Source organism: Tachypleus tridentatus, chromosome 6 (assembly GCF_004210375.1).
Source record: "Tachypleus tridentatus isolate NWPU-2018 chromosome 6, ASM421037v1, whole genome shotgun sequence".
NCBI classification, from domain to species: Eukaryota; Metazoa; Arthropoda; class Merostomata; order Xiphosura; family Limulidae; genus Tachypleus; species Tachypleus tridentatus.
In genome coordinates this window covers 94119491-94136859 of record NC_134830.1, presented here as the reverse complement: position 1 = coordinate 94136859, position 17369 = coordinate 94119491, and the positions used below count along the sequence as shown (strand labels likewise).

General features: G+C 33.5%; 1 pseudogene across 1 annotated transcript in view; it reads left to right on the top strand.

The window, feature by feature from the left end:
- Positions 1 to 17369, top strand: part of LOC143253069 (SLIT-ROBO Rho GTPase-activating protein 1-like) — a 112637-nt pseudogene that overhangs the window by 46694 nt on the left and 48574 nt on the right. The window contains exons 2-3 of the transcript XR_013029360.1: positions 13265 to 13448; positions 15350 to 15515. The product of XR_013029360.1 is annotated as an SLIT-ROBO Rho GTPase-activating protein 1-like (transcript). The remainder of the gene's footprint in view (positions 1 to 13264; positions 13449 to 15349; positions 15516 to 17369) is intronic.

Sequence of the window (17369 nt, the reverse complement as noted above, 5' to 3'; positions counted from 1 at the left end):
CTGGAAAGAGTTAAGTATTTTCTATTATTGCTATTTGATAAATATACCGTGTTACAATACGCCACACAACAAAACAAACTGTTACGTATTACCATTTTAAATAGTCTAAAACTGGGTTAAATTGTAATTTAGATTTCGAAGTTAAATAAATGTCGATATGTGACCAATTTATGACACCTGCCAGTAATATTGATATGCACAGTTTTCTTTTTTTAATACGAATATGTTTTACTATACAAACAATAACACAATTTACAAATAATGATCCATATTCAAAATTTTACAAATTTACAAACAATATCTAGTCTTCTATCTGGTCTGGAACTTCCTTGATGTCCAAATAAAGATGTCCATTATTTTACAAATAATGATCCATATTCAAAATTTTACAAATTTACAAACAATATCTAGTCTTCTATCTGGTCTGGAACTTCCTTGATGTCCAAATAAAGATGTCCATTATTTTACAAATAATGATCCATATTCAAAATTTTACAAATTTACAAACAATATCTAGTCTTCTCTCTGGTCTGGAACTTCCTTGATGTCTTATCGAGGGTTCACGATAAGGGAGTTAATTTCAAGTTGATGTAGGTATAATTCGCTTAACAGGGATCAAAGTTATAAATATTTTTGGTCAAATATTTGTAGTTCCGGATTAATAAATGTTGATCACAATTATAGTTTCTGAAGCTTATAGTATATCAACTGTAGCAGACCGATAATATGTACTGTCTCTTGACGCGTCGCGTTCGTTTTAAAGTTATTGACCGGGGATAGTTCCTAGAAATTCCAGCCTACATAGTACTGACGGCACACTAGTATTTACGTACTACACACATGTATTGTTGATTCTTATACGCGAGAATCTTCTACAAATTTAGTAAATAGGCGAGAATTTTGCAATATAATTTAACAATATAAGTTACATGCATTTCTAAATATATATTTAACTAAAATGAACATCGATATTACTATAAAATAGACATATAATAGTAAATCCGTCACAAAATACTATTTTAGTGCCATCTTAAGGGATAGGTCCTGGCATGGGTCCAGGGCTCGAATCCCCGTCCCACCAAACATGATCGCCATTTCAGTCGTGAGGGCGTTACAATGTTACAGCCAATCCCACTATCCGTGATATAAAATCAACCTAAGAGTTAAAGGTGAATTTTCAACAAATTTAATAATTGCCTTAGAAACTGTACCTTGGTTAGGTATAATTCCTGTATGGTTGCCATATTTTTAAACACTTTAGTTTTTGAGTAAAAAATGAAACAAAATATGCGGGTCCTCGAACTCAAGTTCCTCTCGGTCGTTTGGCTGTTTCCGTGACGTTTTACAATTATGACGTAATAGTTGCCAAACACGCTTCGTTGCGCGTTGACCATTTTGTTCCTTTCAGTGCTGGTGTTTTATGTAAATCTATCGGTGCTTTATTTCGGATTACATACTTTGTGAGACTATTTTTTGTCTTAATATTGCTACTTTATGTTTGTTTTATGATAACATGGTTTACTGCGTTGCTTATGGTTGTAAAAACGGTTTGGCATCGGGCAAAAGCTTCTTTTCGTTTCCGTGCAAGGAGAAGGAACCGGCAAGGTGGCGACAGTGGGTGCGGATGGTCAATAGGAAGAACTGGATTCCTTCACATCATGCAAAGCTTTGTCAAGATCACTTTGGACGCTCATGTTTTGTGTCGGATCCCACTGTTTTGGATTCCGTGAGTTTCAAGCCAGGCAGGCTGAGACTGAAAAAACCATCGGCAGTAGACCGGATCGTCTCCACAATCTTTCTTCGTGTAGAGCTGAAGGCTGATCTCAGCCTGCAGGGTACAGGTTCCACCCCTCTGAATCCATCCCTTGCCATCACGAAAAGAACAAACTTAAAGGTATGTGTGCGGTATAAAGCGATAAACAATAACTAGTATAATATAATAATTTAAAAAGTTCAACTTTTTGAAGAATGTAACTAGACATACACATTTCACATTCATGAGCGTGTTTTGCATTTGTGATACCTGAAAGTCAATGAAACCTTGATTTCCTAGTCTAGACAGTGGACAAATCTATCCTAAATAGAGTATATTCCAAGTTTAAAAGCTGGTAGATCATTCTTTAGATGTTTTTGTATCATATTTAAATATGGAAAAGTTTGAAGAATTTCATTTTTCAAATTTAACATTTCAAGATAAATTAACTATTCAGACTGCTACATCTAGTTTGATTTTATAGACAGAATTATGACGTATAATTGAAATTCATTTTGTTACGAGTCATAAATACCCGGTACAATGATTGTGGAAGGGCCGAGTATTAGTTACCATAGTCGGCAAAGTATAAACAAATAAAATCCAGTCTGTGATACCAATAATTTATAAACACCAGACAGGTTTCGAGATGCTTAAAATTGCACGTGAAATAATACAAACCATATTTGTTGTCATGACCTAGACTTACCATTCTTCCACTGGAGGTATGACCGACTCGCAACCGGCCTGGGCGCTATCAGTATCACTCACAGTTCCGCTACTCTCGTTCGTGGAACTGTCCTTATCACTAGAACTTGTCAGTTCTGTGTCAAAAGTAACTGTTCTAGGTTCGTTCAGAGTAGGTTTGAACTGATATAGTGCTACTCGACACTGTTCAGAACACAAAGTCTAAACAGACTCCGTCTTTGTTTCTCCGTATGCACTGGCCATATTTATTTACATTCAACGCGCTGGCGGTTTGTTTGGCTACTATTACGTCACAGTACTTTTCCTAGCGGCAAACGTAAAAACTAAAAGGTTCGGATTGCCGCTCGGAAAGGATTCTTTCTGCACCAAGTTCTATATTTTATTTATTAGCACATATTTTTTATAAAAAATGTGAACCTGCAAAATTAATCAGTATGAGTAGTTCTTTTGACTGCAAAGTTTTCTTTTTTCTGTAAAATTCACCTTTAACAGTGGACGGTGATAACTAACTGCTTTCATTATAATTTTTCATTGCTAAATTAGTAATGGCCAGTGCAGATAGCTCTCTTGTAGCTTTACGCAAAATTCCAAAGCAAATAAATAAGCTACGAAAAGAAAGGGCCCTCAGATAAATAGGTTCCTCACTGTAGATTAGGCTTATTGAATTGTCGTGACAAGGCATCAAACATGTTTCGGTATTGTAAAGGGTTGCAAGAAAGGATATAAAATTAAATGAGTTAGCAGTTTGTGTTGTTGTTTTTTTGCGCCGCGCACTGATTTTAAACTTAGTTGTTGTATACGCTGTTTCACGGACAAGTAAGTGCTGTTTTTGATTTTATTTAAAAATTATAGACGTTCTTTGTGTAATACACTCATCATTGACATATGTTGGTATCAGAACATAATGTTTTGAAGCACATGTACGACATTAGATGGTCAACTCATGCAGACGCTGTCAAAACTTTGTAATTGAGTGATTCAGGCAGTTCTGGATTGCATTTAAAAGATGACAATCGACTAAGAGAGTTAACACATAAGCCCCACAACTTAATATAAGAAATCGAATTCTATAAACAATATTTGTAGCAATTGTTTACAATAATATTTTAAAATATTCAATAAGACAAGGAAATATGAACTTTCAAGTAGTTATTGAAATCGTAAGCTTATTAAAAATGTTCATACAGAGCAGGTAAAAACGATTTAATGAATTTGACATAATAGCAACAGACAAAGTTGGGGACGCTGAGGCTGTGTGTAATGATATACTAATAATCGAATACAACAAGGTAAACACTAAGCCTTTTTCTAAAAAAAGTACTAGAAAACCATTTTTCGTTGAAGCAAAAAGTTTAAAATAGCTACCTTTTTACTAATCCTTAATTCCGTAACAAATGTGATATGAGAACAAAATGAAGTATATGAGAAGATATGTAATAAATTCAAAATCCTTGGTAGGCTAAGACAATTTGATTTAGAAAAAATTAAAGGTCCGGCCGAAATCCTGATTTCATTTTATCCGAATGACTTAAAGAAAAAATTATTTCCGAATTTAATCAATTTATCTGTTACGTATCGAACATGGAAGAACCTATCGTCGGTACAATTTATTCTATCATAAAGACTGATCTTCTAGAATTGATATTTCCAGTCATGGAAATTGTTGCAAGAATTTTCCTATCTATTATGGTAACAAACTGCAGTGTGGAACGTCCATTTTCAAAGTTAAAAAAAACATTAAAAATGAAACAGCATGCATGAAAACAGATTAAATACATTTGTTTTTATAAACATTGAATCTGAGGTATTGCAAGAAATACAATTTTCTGATTTTTTTCAGAAAGCTAGAAAATGGCGTGTTTGTTTTTTAATTTTTACTTAAATGTATTTTACCTGAATTTGTGTATTTTGTTTTGTTGCGTGTTTTTGTTATACTATTCTAAATTAATCGCGTATTTTTTGTTATAGTTTTAAGGGATTGTAACAAAAGAGGAGCACCATGGGCACAATGTTTATATGATTCAAAAACTATTTTAACCTGGAATAGCTGTAAATTTGGCTATTAATGTAACACACGGTTTACGTTTATTATAAGGTTTAGATTCTTTCGTTCAGTTTATTTAATATTCTCCCTCCTATTTCCCATCTCTGGTTCGTCGTTTTGAGGGATCGCATTTAGAATGTGATTCAGAACCATTCAGTCAGTATAGCGGAGAATCTTAGCTACCAGCCTGTTATGTTGTTGTGGGCTGTTGGCTGACGCATACATCAACAAGACAGACTTTGTTGGGGCGGGGTTGATGTCCTAGTTTGGGCTCTTTATTATCGACTGTGACAAAGTTATGGGGCGAACACTCGCAGTATGTAGGAAAACTTACCTGATGCATGACGTGGTAGTCTTGTCTGTATGCCAAGCAAATGAATGTAACAAAAGTACATGAGGAGCGCTAGAGAGAGAGCTGTTTGGGATATAAATACGGTTACGACTTAGTTATTCTGTCTTTGAACGTGAACATAAGCGCGTCAAAGTAGAGCTTGGGTTTTATTCCATTTTGATATGTATATATGTGAAATTGAAAATCAAATGGAACAGTAAAGTGATTATGCAAATAACTTCAAGCAACTGAGGATAGACGAGGCCTTCGATATTTTTGCTTGTAGGAGGAGTCAATTATCTACTATATCCTGTAGTGAATGCTGTAGGCGGTCACATGAGGGCTGATTGTAAAAGTTACAAATTGTATATTTCTCTGTGAGTGCTACCTCTGAAAAAAGTATTTTGATATTTAGTGTAAAGTATATGGAATTGGTCAAATAATAATCCAATATTAACTATAAATAAACTATATATAAAATACAATTGTTAGTTCGCCAACGATTTTACAACATAAAGTAAGTTTTTTTATGTTGTGTTAAAGCAAAGTATCATAAAATACTTGTCTTATCATTTTATTCTGCGTGTAAAAATAGAATACAATAAATATTGAGTTGTATAATAATAGGTTAAGAGTTTAATAGTAAAACCTTTGAGAGATTAGTTAGAAATGCTGATTGTTTTCGTTTCCATTTCCTGCTGTTGTATTTCCTTTTTATCGCGAGATTTGAGTAGTTGAAAACTCGTAATTTATAGTTTTCTTTATAAACGTTGTTTATTTACGGATTAAGTTGAACGCAGAAGTCTTATGTCTGTTTGTATAAAGGTTAAAATATTACTGAATTGTATATATAGTTCAAGAACGGCCTGTGAATAATATGAACGGCTGAACATATCGAACTTGGATTTGTGTGTTCATGACGTGAGACAGTTTCAACGAATCACAGTGCAGATAAGAAGCACGTGATTTTGAATGTGTGAAAGACATGAATAGTTACAATTATTCAAGAATTGTGATCTGAGTATCAGGCTGTTCAAGCATTTGTTGTGTTTTAATGAACCCGTTTCTCTTTCATCACTCTAAAAAGAGAGGTGTGTATTTAAACTGAAAACGATGTACTCAAATTTTGACATTCCTTGTGAACCTAAGGTTTTTTAAAGCATTTTCATGCTTAATTGTTTGTTTGTTATCTTCCGAGTTTCAAAGTGAAAACTGTTTATACTGGTTCTGACTTGTATCAGAAGTTGTAGTTTAGTATGAAGGTCTACGTTGGCTATTATGTTCTCATTATAGTATAGTCGGTAACTTTTATGAAAACTGATACTACTACAACCTGAATAAAAACATCGCAAAGTCATGGCGAGATTGAATGTGTTCAAACAAACGTGTGTTTAGAATGTGAGCGACTGACTTATCCTGTAGGAAAGTAATGAATGTGTAAATGCGTTTCGTTATACCGAGTGAAAACCCCATGGCTTGTTGGAATACTCATCCGGAGTTTGACTGCGCAGGTAGGTTAATGCCTCCAAGTGAATATATATATATTGCACAAATTATAAGAAATATATAAATTATATGAAGTAAGTTATAGCTAGTCTATAATAGTTGTTTCTACACCAAATATTGATAAATGTATTGAATTAATTGTATTACATTTATCCTGTCTTAAAATAATTTGTTTGGAGAAGACCAAAACAAATTAATATTGATTTTTGATCAACGCAGATTGTCTACAAAAATTAGAATTAAGTATATACCGAGTAATCAGTATTGCTACTTAGATAAATTGTCTCATTTCGAATGATTATAATACAATTATATACATGGATCATGACAAACCTTGCAGAAAATTTCTTTTTTCCTAATAAACACTTCAACGAAAATATCAATCAAATATCCTCTATTTTGATAATACAGTTATTAATCGAACCTTATAACAACTGTTTCCCAGATCTCTTGTTTACCTCTGAATGTTTAGTGTATTATCAATGTACTTAACCCGATGGGCATAATTACATAATATGGCTCGAAACCGTATTTCTGTTGTAGATGTCGGCCTTAGGCCATATATCTGTTCATACAGAAATTCCACCTGAGCAGCATCGAGAAACAATAATGCTGTCATCTTATCCGTATGGCTCTGCATGGCCAGGTGGATTAAGGCGTTCGACTCGTAATCTGACGGTCGCGGGTTCGAATCCCTGTCGCACCAAACATAATCGCCCTTTGTAGCCGTATTGGCGTTATAATGTTACGGACAATCCCACTATTCGTTGGTAAAAGAGTAGCCCAAGAGTTGGCGGTGGTGATGATGACTAGCTGCCTTCCCTCTAGTCTTACACTGCTAAATTAGGGACAGCTAGCGCAGATAGCCCTTGAGTAGCATTGCGCAAAATTCAAAACAAACAAACAAACTTATCCGTATATTTTGAGGTTTTAATAGAAACTTGCGATTTTTGTTTGGCATGTGAGCCTTTGTTATCCTCAAATTCTCATTTATTGCTAATGATACCTGGAGATATATACGCCCAGCTTTACTGTAATGCTTTTTTGGGTCGATGAGTTTTCTTTTGTCTTTTTTACTTTGTAGACGAAGTCTAGCTTGGGTGCGGTTTCGGTGCTATGTGATGTCCAGAAAGCTCTGCTGTGTGAGTTTTTTTTCCTTCTGTAGAGAACATTGAAGATTTCTTCTTCGAAATTTGTTCCATTCAACTCCAGATCATTTCACGATATACTTGTTTAAATATAATAAGTTTACTTGTGACAGTATAACGGTGTGCAAAATATATGAGTGGCAGCTCTGTTGTCTTTACCACTACAATGTTCCACTATATATAAAAGTCAATCAGATAAAATGCGATTAACCTCCTCTAAATGCATAAGCTATGTTTTCAAAATCAGTGACCTATAATGCTCGAAAATGTTTGAATTGGGGACACTTATTTACAATGTATCTTTTATTCAGAAGGGTAAAAAATACATCGTTGTTCCTGATAGTAACATTAGAGAGTTCCCTGGTGCTTAATAATATTATCAAAGTTTTTAAGGGTATCAAATAATTATTAAGCAGTTTCAACTGCTCAGTATTACAAACATATATATGGCATCGTTGTGACAAACCTAAGTTATAAGGGCAAAAACCAGAAATATAGATCAAAAATAAATGAGAATTAAAGTTGTAACTTGTAAGGATTAAAACGAAATCAGTTCTTATCTCTAAACTATTAAAAAGCGAAAAACTTTAAATGAAGTTTGTGCCATTTTTAATAAAAAATAGAGAAACAAACAAGATATTGATGCCAAACGTTATTTTCACTTTTGTCAGTAATATATGCAGAATATGGAATGGTGTAAACTCAAAGTGCTGTGTGTAGTTTCTCGTAGAAAAAACTCCCATAACATGTAGAAGTGTTGTTAAAGTTTCGTCCACCTATGTAACTTAAAATGCCTTTTATAATTAACAGAGTTAAGGCTGAAGATAATGTTATTGTATATTTTGCTGTTCTTAGTATGAATGGTTTTGAAAATGTACTTTTCCTTTGCACACAAAAAGTTTTATAAATACAGAAATTTATTTTTCACACACACATTTTGTACTATGTATTTGTAAATACGTAAATTATACGTATTTAAATTTTTATGAAAATGTAAATTCGTAAGCCTTCTTGTAGAGGCAAATGTAGCCTTTTGTACAACAATTTTGTCTGCTACTTCGTTTAATGAATTTCCTAATTACATGTAATAAAATAATTTCATATAAAAAAGAATATTCATTTGCACACGAATGTCATGTGTACATCAAACTTTTTGTCGGTTGTATGCACAGTTTTACTCTTGAAAGGATTCATTTATGAACAGATATGGACTGTACACATAAAAATTTTAAATTTTGAAATTTGTAAACACATGTACTTTATGTATCTCTATTATTTTTGTTTATATGTCTATACAAAACACTTCTTTATCAAAAAACAGCATAAAAGAACAAAGTAGCCAGGGCAAGGGCTGTAACGTGGTGTATAAATAGACGTGTTACTTTTCTATAAATGTTTGCAGGCACTGCAGGTTGATAAAGGCATAAGATAACATGGGCTTCAGTACCACATCCTGCTCTATTATTTTTTTATTTGTTTTCTTCTTATTCTATTCTTTTGTTGTTGTTTTTTCCCTGTACAGGTGAGGCTTTGTGATAAACGGTGTATTCACGTCACTATGTGGGTCCTACTTCTGCAGTCGCTTCCAAACACTAGGGTACATCTTGTACCCCCAAGCCCTTGTTTTGTTTTGCAGCATTTTTGTTTAAAGCTTGTTTTGTTTTATAAATGTTTTATTTCGTCATAGATTGATCATGTTTTTGTAATACAGTTCTTCTTTATGTGAATATTAACTTCTTAGGTGATGTTAGGTTTACATTATATATATATCATAGGGACTGAAAGTTTGTACTCTTCTGATATCGTTCTCGTATCTATATTATTGTGAAGGCATTTTGTGATAATTTCTTTCTGGTTTGTCTCTCTGTGTTAATAATAGAATAATAACCAAATTGTTCCACTTGCTTCCTATGCTAAATTAGTCCGATCTGTTATGAGAAATGAAGTGAAATTAGTTGAATGATTGACGCATTCTCCAGTCTTGTACTTCGTTAATTTCTGTGAAGTCTTCTTTTGACCTTCGGGCTGACATTTCCTTGTTACTTAATTCTTTAAGAGTAAGTGCTGAAAGAGCTGTTATAGCTTGGGCTTATATGACTGGTATTTATGTAGTTGTAAATAGTTACTTATAATATAGGAAAAACAAAAATCACCACTTTGACAGTTACTTAAAGAGAAAACATAACTGTGGAATCTGCTGATGTACCCATGCAATACCGGGTGTGACTTCGAAACTAGTGTGCTCTGACTGGAATTCCGTTTATTCATGGTTCCCGTCCCGTGCTTTGGGGTCTACCATTGATAGTGATATTCTTGATCGTGTTTACAAAAACAGCCATCTATTTACTTACTTAGTAACAAAATGGAGAAATTTAAAGGAAATCGTAATTTATAATCGGAGCCCAAAATTACATTAAAACATTTGTAGATGACCTTACAAATCTGTGATTTTAAGAGTACAAGGTTGAGAGATTTTGCTAGCTCGGGATTTACCTAATTCAGAGAAATGACAAATATTTCTTTCTAAAACAAATCTAACATTGCATCTATAGTCAAATGGGTTCCTTATTCTATCATCGAGAACACTTAGTAACATAAAAGAACATCTCCATTTTAAGGGCTTTTCTTAATTTACCTCAGATTTCACTTTTAGTTTCTCTATTTCTATTAGTCGTTACTGTTTTCTTTATTTTCTTAACATTTTTAAGTTTTTATATTCCTCTCCGATTTTATATTGGATTAACAAAGTACATTATTGTAGTTTGTACCAAGTTCATTATGCAAAACCATCTCCTACCTGGCATATTCGTGTGCCTTGTTTTATATACTGAGATTATAAACAAGAGTTTTCTTCTTCTAATATTGGTATTATAATTTTCTATCATTACGATTTAGCAAAGTAAACCTATTCTTAATACACTTGTTAAAATCATGCGTCTATAGTACAGTAGTATCATCTGTTAAGGCCCAGCATGGCGAGGTGGTTAAGACACTCGACTCGTAATCTGAGGGTCGCGGGTTCGAATCCCCGTCACACCAAACATGCTTGCCCTTTCAGCCGTGGGTGCGTTATAATGTGACGCTCAATCCCACTATTCGTTGGTAGAAGAGTAGCTCAAGAGTTGGCGGTGGATGGTGATGACTAGCTGCCTTCTATTTAGTTTTACACTGCTAAATTAGAGACAGCTAGCGCAGATAATCCTCGAGTGGCTTTGCGCGAAATTCAAAATAAATCAAACCAATTATCTGTCAACATCACCTTTGTTTGTAGTATTCTTTACTTGTACAGATGTTTTTTTTTCTTATTAGAAAATGATTAGTTTTAGACAACTTGATCTGCAAAACACGTTGTTAGAAAAGATTTGATTAATCAGTTTTGTTTTGTTGTAAAAGAGATTCAGTTACACAGTAGTTGTTCAACAGTGCATTATGCCATTTTGCATCTCTAGCTGGTCCCGGAGGTTGACACACTGCATAAACCACTTTGTGATCGTCATACCTCAACTTGCAAGCTATAAAGTAGTAGTCAAGACAAGTTTGCTCTATTTTGTTTTTAATTGCTTTTCCCAGAACATATTTGCCATGTAGCGATAACCACGTTGAGAAATTTATATGCAAAAACGGCTCGTTTGGGTTGAGAAAATATTTTACATAGAAGAGCGAACAACGTTTCGACCTTCTTCTGACGATGACCGAAGAAGGTCGAAACGTTGTTCGCTCTTCTATGTAAAATATTTTCTCAACCCAAACGAGCCGTTTTTGCATATAAATTTCTCAACAAGTGGGTTTCTCGACATCACTGATAACCACGTTGATTCACACGAAAGCATGATGTTCCGAGGCAGGACTCTCGACAAATGGCCAAACTTGTATCTACTCTTTGTCAAATTGATCGATAAAACTGAGGTACACATCATACAGACTGGATAGCAGCCACTGCATTGCATTTCTCCTAAATTTTTTTTTTTCTGAGAAGTTGCTTCGCCAGGCAATACAGACAGTTGCTTCCGAGTATGGAATCATTTTCGGTTTATCACCTCTTAACTTTTTCACTAGTTTTTCTTCTTGTTGTTGTTGTTCATATCTTACGTTCTGAAGATGTGAACTAGTTTTATTAACTGAATCGATCTTTGAGGTGTGTTTGGCCAATTTACTCTTGAGATGCACATGGTGCTGGTTGTTCTAGAAGTGGTAATAACACCCTGATAGCCGTTTGTTTTAGGATGTTGAGGGACCGATAAACACCAGACAGGCGCTTTGTAGGTTCATGTTCTGTTTAATGAACATTTTTTTGCTGTTATTTTTACTTTAGAATTAAGACTATCGTGTAGAAACTGTCGTGTAATATGTTCTTTGATTAAAATTTTGTTAATCGTCAGTACATTAGAAAACAAAAGAACTGAGAATATTAGTTTCAAATAAACGTGGTACAAGAAGTAGTATTTGAGTCGATAACCATATATAATATCTCTTTATATCTTTCTTTGTGTATACATAAAACGAGACAAAGTAATTGCAACCACTAAAAGAGAGAGAATGAAATAGGCCAGCGTATTTATATTTTTGAGTAAGTTTGGTATTACAGATCTACAAACTCACAGCATATGCCAGATAAAACCAGAGAACAAAGTAATGCACGAACGACAAAACATTGTCACATGGAGGTGTTATTAAGGCTCTCATAACATTTAATTATTCTGTATCAGATGTATTCACAAGTCCTATGCGTGTAATTTATTTAAAACCTGAATGAGGAATAGACGTGGGTATCCAGCCCACAATATCTCACTCATAAAATACAAATCATATTATAGAACGAGATAACTGTTTTTAGTTGAGCGGAGAAACAGAAATGAAAGATATTGAAACACTATCACTGAAACTGATATTTTAGTTCTTACAGCGACCAAAATCTTAAAAACAACAATTAAAATTTAAAGGCAGTGAAAAATGCAAAATAATGTTCTACATATAATATTAATTTATAACTCAGTGCTTGCTTTGGTTTGTTTTGAATTTCACGCAGAACTACAAGAGGGCTATCTGCGCCACCCTTCCCTAATATTGCAGCGTAAGACTAATGGGAAGGCAGCTAGCCATCACCACCTCCGCCAACTCTTAGGCTACTCTTTTACCAATGAATAGTGGGATGACATTATAACGCCCCCAAGGTTGAAAGGGCGAGCATATTAGGTGTGATGGAGATTTGAATCCGCGACCTTCGGATTACGATTATGCAATGATCGGAAGACTCAGTAGATGGCTCGATGTGGCTTTGCTATAAGAAAAACATACATTGCAATGAACGACCACATTATTCCATTTACATTGAAGTCAGAATACTTGGGACATTGAAAAAATAATTAGAACTAAGAAATTCTGTAAAAATTTATTGTGTTCAAGGAATCGTGTAAGTGATCTATTTCTTGTTTAATTGTAGATACTTTATCACTTATGCTCCTTAAATACGGGTGCAGTTTTTGAGCTCGAAGCTGATGTTTTAATGCAAAAGTGTATAATGCGCTCTGTCGACCGCAGGGAATAACTGAACCCTAGGTTTTAGAGTTGTGAGTCAGGAAATTTACCGCTGATCCACCGGAGACCGAGAACGGCTTAAAATATTGCCAGTTTTATACCCTGACGAAACAAGTTTAATGTGACAAGCAAAGAGTGAAGTGTTTACCTTCAATTAAGTCATATGCAAAATCAGATTATTTCTTAACGCACAATTAAAGTGTAATATGCTTATAAATCATTTCTTCATTTTCTTTTAGACATTCGACAACAACTCAACGAACAACTGAAATGTTTAGATTTGCGTATGGAAACTCAGGTTGCTATAGTAACAGAAATCCAGGACTATTGTAGAAAGAGAGCTGAAGTTGAAGGGGAATATTCCCGTGCCCTGGAAAAACTATCCAAGGGCCTTATGCTCCGTCATAAAACGGAAAAACAAAAGTTAGTCATATGTCCAACTGTAATTAAGATACTGGTGTTAAGACTCAGCTATATCCTAGTGTTTTAAATAAAACTTATTTCGAAATGAATTACAGAAATTACACTAAAAATGAAATTGTAACAGGAGTTAGTATTATTTTAAACTGTAGTGTTAAAGGTATTTCAGTGCAAAAGATTTGTAACTGAATTATAAATAAATCACTGGAACGTTCCTCAACTGAAGTGCTTATAATTAATTCTAAGTTGTTTTTACTCCAAGTGTAACTATACTTTGCATTGTCAGTCTCAATATGTTTTCAAACAGGTTAAATCAAGCCAAATATAGATTTACTTATGAATAATTTTTTCTATAGGGAAAACTCATGAATATGATCCTCACTAAAGATAGTGATTACCTAGGCATTAATTATCCAAAGCTTTAATGAAGTGGTAGAGCCATTAATGTCATTCATAGTATAAAGTAATGTCTTGCTGTTATCACTTGCTCTTGTTGATACTTATTTTTGATAACAATTCTTATTTCAAAACATTAAGTAGCTAGTATCATATACTATACTTTACTTTACTATCTCTTAAAAACTGATGTAAATGAAAGCACATCTGACTTTAGACAAATTGATTTAGAGATCAGATATTTTTATGTTTAACAACTATTAAATTAACTGTGAAATAATGTTTTAAAAATGCTGTATAAAGTAAAAGGATGACAAAATATGAAAGTTATAAAATTCTCTTTCTATTTCAGATGTAATCTACTGAATATTTATATTTATGACCTTTTATAATGTTGTAAGCTTAATAATAAGTATTAAAGCATTTAATTATTTCAATATGACGGCCATCAAAGAATGCCTTTGTTAGTTATTACCATTTTGTTTATTTGTCTATAACCTGTCTTTTTTCCAACACTTATATCTTATGTAAAACAAGTATGCTTTCAGTTTCAGTTTGGCATAAAGAATGAACTATCTTGTGTACATGTAGAATCCATTTAAAAAATGGTTGGAAAATTAACCTGACAATTTAAGTGTAGAAAAGTTTTTGCTTCATGAAACAAAGTGTGTTAATTTCTGTATGTTAACTCAAAAATGAAAATTATATAGAACAGCATATATTTCAAAGTTAATTTAAAAAGGAATGGAAAGTGTGAAGTACAAGTTAGTTTTATAAACTTTGGATGTATAATAAGTTACTTTACATACATTGATCTAAGAAACTATTTTATTCTACAAAATGTTGATAATATTTTTTTTTTTCAGAAGTTTAGAATTTGGGAATTGTTCAATTAAATATGTATAATTACGGGTGAAGATTTGATGCACTGTATGTAATGTTTGTAGTTGTAGGTAGAGGTTGTCAAAACTTATGTGACCAGTTATTGACTGTCAAGAGGTATTATATATTTTTAATGTACAAATAAGTGATGTGTTTGCATGTATAGATGCACACATACACAAAATATATAGATAGACGTACAGCTTTGGGGAATAAATGTAGTCAGACAATGTTGTAAATGGCTGAACAATAATGTCATTTTCCTAATTCTTGGGTATTGTTGATAATGCCCAATTTCATCAGCCTGTCTTGTGCTAAAGCATAAATTAATATCATGAATAGATGGTGACACTATTCTATATCAGGTAATGTTGCCAATGTCTGACTAGTGACTGGAATACTGTATTTTATCAGAATTAAAACAGCATCACCCAGAATTTGTGGCATCTGTTATTGATGATAAGGAATTATTAGCCATGCCAAAGAACAAGTGGAAAAAACAACATTGTCTGGTTGTTGGTGACATGAACTGGACATCAGTCATTACTTATAAAATGTATGTGTGTGATAAGATTATAGATTAACTTTGTTGATGATTCATAATTAACCACTAACTAATATTTCAGAAGAGAACAATGGCACCTGTTTTCCTCCAACAGCTGTTGGGAACAGCTGATAGCAAATACAAAGCAGGAGAGTCGGGATCATGCTGTGTTTAGTGAAATATTGGCAAACAATGTTACCAGCCAGTGCACACAGATTATTGAGGATGTGCAGAGAATGTACAGAAGGGTAAGAAATGTTTGTGTACCAGTAGCAAGTGATGGTCAGACCTATATTTCACAATTTTACTTAACTGATATATTCAAGGATATTGTCTGGTTGTTGGCCAGCTGGTACACAATATTTTGTTTATGAGTTCAATCTAAACTCCAAAATACTTATTATTGATTATATCATTATTAATAGTACTTTGTATTAAAATGTTTATCTGTATACTTCAGTGCATAAAAATGTGTTTTATAACCCTTATATTATACTATTAATGGTGACATTACTTTTAATAAGCTATAACTAAAACAACTAGTAATGAATTACTTGATCTTACCTTAAAGAACTAAGGATGTACTAAAAGAATAAAATGAAAAAATAACAGATGGTACTGAATTCCTTACCAATTACTGTGGCTTTGTGTCTTTGCTTTAACTCAGCAAGAGTTAAAACAAATGATGAGATTGAAGTTCTTAGTCATGCAAGAGTTATCAGATAAAAAGAAAACAGGAAAAACATACCAGTTAATATCTTATCCACAAAATGGTTTTTTGTACTTACCTCAAGTAGGCTAAAGTAATCAGAGTAATAACAGACTGTACTTAATAAAGGCTTTGTGTACTTACCTTCTCCAGGCTAGAATTTCCAGTGTGAAAAATTAGTTGTTATTGAATTTTTTATCTACCCCATGAGATCTCTAGCCATACCCTAATCAGGGTTATAGCTTTCAGGTTATGAAAACAATCACAAAAAAGCAGATGGAAGTGAACTACTCGTGAAACCAAGAACTTGTAATCTTATCTTAATCATCCTAAACAATTAACATTTGGTTTGTGTTGTTGTGTTTGGGATGTAAGGTTGAAAGCTATAGCTCTGTAGTTACAACCAAAATGCACTTTAAGAGAAGTGGGTATACAAAGGGTGTTACAACAATATATGTGCATACATAATTATACACATGCTGCTGCCTAAGGAAAGGCCTTCTGAGCACCTGTGAAAATCTCAGTCTAGCAGGACATTTATGTGGAACCTAAACATTATCAGTATACTGACCAGGGGCATAGATTTTTTACACCCGATGGGGGGGGATGATTTTTTGTAACCACTTATGTGGACTGTTCAATTTGCAAATTGATAATCTCTGATTACGTGAACCTGAAAGCTGTAAACATGCAGTCACAGAGTAATCTTGTTGCCACAATACTTGCATGTATATTTAGGTTTACCGACTGATACTTATTATATATATATTAAATATAAATATATTATTATATTATATATTAAAGATGTACGTTTCGGCTACTGAAAAAGCTTACATCTAGGCCTAATTATGTAATTCGATTGGTAAGAACACGAGAATCACAAGAACAAACACACAATTTGTAGGCCTGTGATGCAATAAAACAATTCAACAGACCAAACTGAAGGGGGGATGATTGTATGCACCATACCCCCACCTAAAATGAAGGGGGGATATATCCCACAATCCCCAGGATCTATGCCCCTGATACTGACACATTTCATGTTGGGCTGTTTATTTAAAGATGAAAATTCCAACTAGCTAGTATGACAACTACTTACTCATTTGTGTATTACCCACCATTGTTTAGTCTAGTTGAGAAGAAAAGCAGTGAAATTGATACTGTAATGGTTACATCGACGACTAAACTGTCACCATTAATTAATCCATCCAATACAGTGAACACCATGAGAAAACAAACACAGGCAATACCTAGTCAAACAATTCCTTTCCAACATGATACTTACTTCTACTCACAGGGTAGCTTTTTTTGTCTTGTATTGCCCTCTGTATGCACAAATGCTTGCTTTCCACTAGCCTTGACACCTCCACTTACCCTAACATTATTCATGTGT